The sequence below is a fragment of the Moschus berezovskii genome, chromosome 3 (assembly GCF_049115385.1).
Source record: "Moschus berezovskii isolate FMDL1 chromosome 3, NW_MosBer_1.0, whole genome shotgun sequence".
Lineage (NCBI taxonomy): Eukaryota > Metazoa > Chordata > Mammalia > Artiodactyla > Moschidae > Moschus > Moschus berezovskii.
The window spans coordinates 115,993,954-116,001,574 of NC_142462.1; the positions used below are offsets into that span (position 1 = coordinate 115,993,954).

A 7,621-nucleotide genomic window follows, 5' to 3' on the forward strand; every position below is an offset into this window, starting at 1 on the left:
AACAAGCATGGGTAAAGGTCATTCTGTAATTATAAAATATGGTACACTGTGGTTAGTCGATCAGTCCTGTCTGACTGTTTGTAACCCCATGGACAGAGGGATCTCTGACATCCATGGGATTCTCCAGACAAGAATACTGGAGTGGGTTGCCATACCCTCCTCCAGGGGATCTTCCCAACCCAGGGATTGAACCCAGGGGGTCTCCCACATTGCAGGCAGATTCTTTACCATCTGGGCCACTAGGGAAGTAAATGCCTATTTTTTCTCCTGCCTTCCATTAATTTATTTTAAAAAGCAACTGTATAAAACATGCAGTATATAATTATATTCTTGAGTGGGTAAATAAAGAAATGTAATACATTTGCCAATAACACCACAAAGGAAGTGAGTAGGAACAAAGCTGTTTTGGAATAAGGAAATGGCACCAGAGGTCAACTTGAATCTGAGGAATATTTAAAGAGAACCAGAAAGGTAAATGAGGCTCATGTAACAGATAATATATATATTTACTTGCTCTCTTTTCTTCTTCCAGCTTCTTTAAAATTATATAAAATAATAATTATAACAATGTATTGTTTAATTTGTTACTATATAGATGGAAAGGCTTCTCTGGTGGCTCAGATGGTAAAGAATTTGCTGGCAATTCAGGAGACCCAGGTTTGATCTCTGGGTCAGGAAGACCTGGTGAAGGGAATAGCTACCTACTCCAGTATTCCTACCTGGAGAATTCCATAGACAGAGGAGCCTGGCAGGCTACAGTCTACAGGGTCACAAACAGTAAGACATGACTGAGTGACTAACACACATATATAGATTGAAAAAGAATACAGCAGCACAAAAAGGGGTGGTGGTGAAATAGAGCTTTGCAAGAGTAAAGTTTCTGTATCTAACTTGCACTGTTAGTATAAATCTGAAGTCAATTCTTACTTAAGATGTATATGGTAAGCCGTGGAGTATCCATTAAAAAATTAAGTGAAAAGTGGAAAAAAAATAAAGAATTTTAAATTATATACTAGAAAATATTTACCCAATTCAAAACTAATATAACTATGATTAATATGTTATATGATTTAGTGGAAAAGGTGGATAAATGCAAAAGCAAGATAGGAATTGCAGAAAAGAGATTAAAAATTGTAAAAGAATCAAGTGAAAATATTATAAATTAAGAAACATTGTCTGAAAGATCAAGTATTCCTTTCATGGGTTTGTCAGTAGACACAACACAGATAAAGAAAGAATCAACTTGAAAATATGTCATAGTATATACGCAGTTCATGTTTACTCATTTTGAAACTTTGTAATACACAGACCATAATATTTTATTCCCATCAGAAATGAATTCAAGTCTGTTTTCCAGAATTCACATTAACACTTAGTATTCCCAGAGCTTTACTTTTTTCCAATCTGATGGATGTGATATGGTTGATAGCTGAGAAAACTTCAGCAAGTTACTTAACCTCTCTGACCTTCTATTTCTCACTTGTTAAATGCACATACTACTACTTATCTACAGGATATTGTCAGAGTTGAATAAAAATATAGAGAAATTACAAGGTACTTCAGTTCAGTTCAGTTCAGTCGCTCAGTCGTGTCCGACTCTTTGCAACCCCATGAATCACAGTACGCCAGGCCTCCCTGTCCATCACCAACTCCCGGAATTCACTCAAACTCATGTCCATCGAGTCGGTGATGCCATCCAGCCATCTCATTCTCTGTCGTCCCCATCTCCTCCTGCCCCCAACTCCTCCCAGCATCAGAGTCTTTTCCAGTGAGTCAACTCGTCGCATGAGGTGACCAAAGTATTGGAGTTTCAGCTTTAGCATCAGTCCTTCCAATGAATACCCGGGATTGATCTCCTTTAGAATGGACTGGTTGGATCTCCTTGCAGTCCAAGGGACTCTCAAGAGTCTTCTCCAGCACCACAGTTCAAAAGCATCAATTCTTCCATGATCAGCTTTCTTCACAGTGGTACTTAGTATACTATTAATACTGTTCCCTTCTACCTACATGCTTTCAAAGTATTTAACAAAGCTAATTTTATGCAGTAGATATTCAATATATAAAGTGCTTTAAAATATATAAAAATTCAATATATAAAAATCAATCATATGATGTAAAAGTTATATTCAGTGTCTCTACTGAAAAAATTAATGAGAGAACAAAATAAAGAGGTTAAGAGCAAACTTTAGAGTCAGACAAACCTGAGCCAAATGGTAGTTTTCTTTAGCTTTGAGAATTACTATCAATCTTAATATGGGAGGCCAATAAAAAACTGGAGATTTTAAATTAGGCACAAAATTAATATTTGGGGTGGTGATCCAGAAGGCACAGAAGTTTTGATTACAATACTACTCTCTTCTTATTCTTTAATTCCTGATTAGAAATATTATTATCAAGAAGAAAATTGAATATTTTACTTTGTATCATATACATCAAAATTTAGGCATCATCAAGTATGGGTATAGAGGAATACCTAAAGAAAATGAAACAGGAAAAGGGACTGTCTCATCAAACTCATGTCACAGATATCTATCTAGGCAGGCATTTTGCTTTAGCCAAGGAGTCTTTCTAGAAGAGAAAATATTAAAAACTTGCTTGGTTGGAAGTAATCTTCTCTCTAGTTCTATTTTGATTTTTGTTCATGACATATCACTAAGAACACAAAGTATATATTAACAGAGATCAGTGTTTATGTGAAGCAAAAAATAGCAGTGTATTCAATCTGACATACCTAAAATTATACATAAGAATATTTTACAGTGTGGTAATTGTGCGTGCATAAGAAATTCAGAGAAGTCTCTAATTAGTATTTCATTTTACATACTTATGTTTACTACAGCTGTGTACATTTGTAAGGAATATAGAGAAAAAATTAAGTGGAACGAAAAGCTACTAAGCTTTCATAGTGGACCTGAAGCATTTCATTTTACTTTTATAGAGGAGGTGCTTACAGCTTGGGAAACCTGAGCCCCCAGTGGACACACATCTGTCTCTCAGCCTCCAGTGTGAAGTCAAAGTAGACATTCTGGATGAGAATAAGCTTGTGCTGTAGGAGCAGAGTGATAGTGTTAGAGCTTGAATGTTTGTATCCCCCAAAATTCATATGTTGAAGCTCTAACTCTCAGGGCTACTGTGTCTGTTGTTGGGGCCCTAAGGAATTAATTAAGGTTCAGTTCAGTTCAGTCGTTCAGTCATGTCTGACTCTTTGCGACCCCATGAATCACATCACGCCAGGCCTCCCTGTCCATCACCAACTCCCGGAGTTCACTCAAACTCATGTCCATTGAGCTGGTGATGTTATCCAGCCACCTCATTCTCTGTCGTCCCCTTCTCCTCCTGCCCCCAACCCCTCCCAGCATCAGAGTCTTTTCCAGTGAGTCAACTCTTCGCATGAGGTGGTCAAAGTATTGGAGTTTCAGCTTTAGCATCAGTCCTTCCAATGAACACCCAGGACTGATCTCCTTTAGAATGGACTGGTTGGATCTCCTTGCAGTCCAAGGGACTCTCAAGAGTCTTCTCCAACACCACAGTTCAAAAGCATCAATTCTTCAGCTATCAGCTTTCTTCACAGTCCAACTCTCATATCCATACATGACCACTGGAAAAACCATAGTCTTGACTAGACGGACCTTGGTTGGCAAAGTAATGTCTCTGCTTTCTAATATGCCATCTTGGTTGGTCATAACTTTCCTTCCAAGGAGTAAGTGTCTTTTAATTTCATGGCTGCAATCTGCATCCGCAGTGATTTTGGAGCCCAAAATAATAAAGTCTGACATGTTTCCACTGAGGTCATAAGACAGCTTCCCTGGTGGCTCAGTGGTAAAGAATCTGCCTGCCAATGCAGGAGATGTGGGTTGGATTCCTGGGTTGGGAAGATTCCCTGCAGAAGGAAGTGGCAACCTACTCTAGTGTTCTTGCCTAGAAAATCCCATGGACAGAGGAGCCTGGCAAGCTGCGGTCCATGGGTTCACAAAGAGTCGGACACGTCTGAGTGACCAAGCACACACACATGAAGTCATAAGGGTGGATCCTAACTGTGTAAGATGAGTGTCCTTATAAAGGAGACTCATTCTCTTCTACGCATGCCCACTACAAGAAAGGCCCTGTGTGGACATACAGAGAAGGTGGCTCCCTACAAACCAGAAAGAACAGCTTCTTCAGAAACTGAATTGGTCTAAACCTGCATCTTGGATCTTTCTAGCCTCCAAAGCTGTGTAAAATACATTTCAGCCGTTTGTCACCAAATTTCAAGCTGAAGTCTGTAGCGTTTCATTATGGCAGCGCAAGCAGACTAATACAAATAGACTCACAGATTCTTTTACTCACAGCCAAAGACTAAACAGAAAAACCTGGTTACAAAACATGATTTTAGTCCCTATCATTAACCCCTTCACCTGGAACTCTCCTGCTCCTCTCGTAACCTAGACTTGAGGACAGATTCATCTGAGAAAGTCAGCAAGGTGACTAGAGTGCTGAGAGAGAGGCTGTTTGCAAACTGCTGACTGAGGAGGAGGAGGAGAATGGGCTGTGGGAGGGGAGAGGGGAAGGAAGAGGAGTGTGTCAGCAGCGGGAGGTCAGAGGTCAGACTCCTGGGCCAACATGGGGAGTGGAAAGAAGGAGAGAGAGAGGCCACTGAGACCTGGAGAACAAAGGAGACGAAGGAGAGTCAGGGAAGGTGGTGGGTGAAGCTGAAACAAGAAAGGCAGGGAGTGAGGGGCCTGGTGATGGCAAGTGGGAAGCACTGAAGCATTTCTGAAATGATGATGCTCGGTGCTCTTCACTGAGCGCTGGGGTCCAGGTTGTGAGGCGCTCTTCACTGGCCTAACTTGCCTCCAGCATCAGGGGACAACCTGCGACACAGAAAGCTTTTGTGCAAATTGGAAAATCACAAGCAAACGAGAACAGTGGGGTTCCTCTAGTGAGGACGGACCTCATGAAATGAACCGGGGCAAGGGGTGCCTGCCTTTGAGCCTCCAACCCTTTCTCAGCCAGCGGTGGCTAGCAGAATATGGGCTTGTTTGACCCATCATCTCATCCTCAGTACAAATAATTCAGTAGACATGGTGGTTTTGCCTCTGCTCACCAACAGGAAGGCATCCTCACACAGTGCTCTCAGGAAACCTCAGAAACCCCATCACCTTCTGCTGGGCAGCTTAGCCACCACTCTCAGTTCAGGGCTGGCAGAATGCGCAGCACATCATCATTTCAGTAAACTCCCACCTCCAAAGCCTTTCTCCAGCAACATGAAATTTTGACAATTACACTGCCAAACTTCCATGCTCTGAAATTGCCTAGGAACTGGGAACCAAGTGGGGGGTTCTTCGCTGGTTATAGTCTGTCCACAGAGCAGACTTAGAAAGGTGCTGACCCTTGGATTTGGAAAACAAAGAACCAGAAGGCATTATGCAGCCTGATGTCTGAGAATGGGAGAGGTCTAGACAGAAACAGTTGCTTTCAACAGCAGCAAAAGCAGGATACTCCTTCCAGAATTAGTCACTTTGCTCTTCCCAGTCTCTATCACATACACACCTCAAAGGGGAGAGGCTAAAGCAACACCCTGAAGTTTAGTGAATGGAACTTTTCCCTTCTTCCAATCCCCCGGTGGTCACCAAGATTTGTCAAATGAGAAGCATTCCAATCCCCACATCACCACTCCAGGTTCATTTTGTGGCAAAGTGTATATAACATTATATTTACCTCTCAGTAGCAATGGAGCTGAGAAAGCAAGAAAAACAACCAGAGGGAAAGGGAAACATAGGGTATTTTAAAGCATGTGGGCACCTTGTCAAAAATTTCACAAAAGTGTCAGAAAAGAAATAGCAACAGCTGCTGAAGAAATGAAGTGAACATCTCTGACTTTGGACCTTGATTATACCATATATCTCACTCCACACTGCCCCCATTTCATTCCTCCCCTGGGAAATATATCTTTAGAGCTTAAAAGGAAGCCAATAATTTGAACAACAGGGCTCCTACAAACATGTACTTGTTTACTTTTTTTGATTCTTCCCACATCACAAGAATATGGTTCTCTAAGTTCAACAGTGGAAGTATAAATAGAAACTAAGGAGATGAGATTCTAGTGAGCAGACAGTGGGTATCATTTTTACCGGCTCTTCCTATCTCCATAGCCTTACCAGGAGTCATACACACTACTTCACTTTTCTAATGGTGACAGTGATTAAAGAGGGAAAAATTAGTGTTTTCTAGGTTCCTGAATAATCCATAATGTTGAACACACCACAAAAAAGGACTGAGAGAAGAGTTAATCCTTGAGGAGTTGACAGCAGCTTTTCACTCCATCTCGAGGGGCCTGTTTGCCTTCGTCGTTCCGGAGAGTGAAGATGAAAGGGTTCAGCAAAGGGGTTAACACGGAAATCAACAGGGAGACTGTCTTATTGTACTCAACTGCCTGAGTTTGCTTCGGTTTCACGTAGAGGAACAAGCAGCTGCCATAGCCGATGATAACAAAGGTGAAGTGGGAGGCACACGAAGAGAAGGCTTTCCTGCGGCCAGAGGCGGTGGGGATCTTGAGGATGGTGGAGATGATGTAGGTGTAGGAGACAATTGTTGGGGCCAGAGAACCAAGGATAATGAAAACAGCCATGAAAAACAGAACAAACTCTATGAAAAGAGTGTCATCACAGGACAGTTTGAGCAACTGACCTCGGTCACAATAAAAATGGTCTAACACGTTTGATTTGCAGAAGGTAAACTGAAATGTGGTGTAGACTGGCCAGATTTCAGAAGGGAACCCAAACACCCATGACCCAGTCACCACTGAGAGGCAGGTGTGGCTGTTCATCATGGTATTGTACCTCAAAGGATTACAGACAGCCATGTAACGATCCACAGCCATTGCTCCCACCAGTGCAAACTCTGTGGTCCCAGAGCAAGGTACAGAAAGAGCTGGGCCACACAGGCAGTCAGAGATATTGTCTGCATCTCATGGATCAGCAACCTCCTGAGCATCATGGGACGATAATAGATGTTGTCAGCATTTCCACAGCAGAGAGATGACCAAGGAAGAAATACATGGGGGAATGTAGATGCTTATCAACACAGATAATCACGATGATGACAGTGTTCCCCATTATTGTCACTGAGTAGAAGAGAAAGAAGACAGCAAAAAGAATGTGGTGCAATCCTTGGGACCCAGGGAACCCTGAAAGGCAGAATTCAGTGGCACATGAGGGATTGCTCGTCATCCAGTCCTTGTTTCTGCTCCTTGGGAAACCTAGAGATCAAAAGAGAAGAAACACCGCTCCACACGGTCCTGCTCTCAAGAGAGAAGGACAGCCTAGGATGAGGAACCATGTCCAACCTGGGGGCCAGGTGAGCCGCCCCTATGAGGATGCTCTGCACAAATCAGACCTAAATGTTGTCACCTCCAGTCCCACTGAAGTTCACTGCCTGGAATGGATGAAGATACCATCCTCTCCACTTGTGTGAAGAACACCTCTCTTGTCTTTTTTCCCCACTAGATGTCCTTTCTCACAGGGCACAAAGGTTACGACTTGAAGGAGACCAGTTTTGATGCTGAATCAGCCTCTTGGATCTGGGAGGTTTTCTTTCCACTTAGGTTAACTGTAGCAGGTGACATAGTAGCATTTCAGAGAAT

The 7,621-nt window shown here is 42.3% G+C and overlaps 1 pseudogene; it reads right to left on the reverse strand.

The window, feature by feature from the left end:
• Positions 1-6,265: 6,265 nt before the first annotated feature.
• LOC129552137 (olfactory receptor 9A4-like) lies at positions 6,266-7,208 on the reverse strand (annotated as a pseudogene).
• Positions 7,209-7,621: the final 413 nt, after the last annotated feature.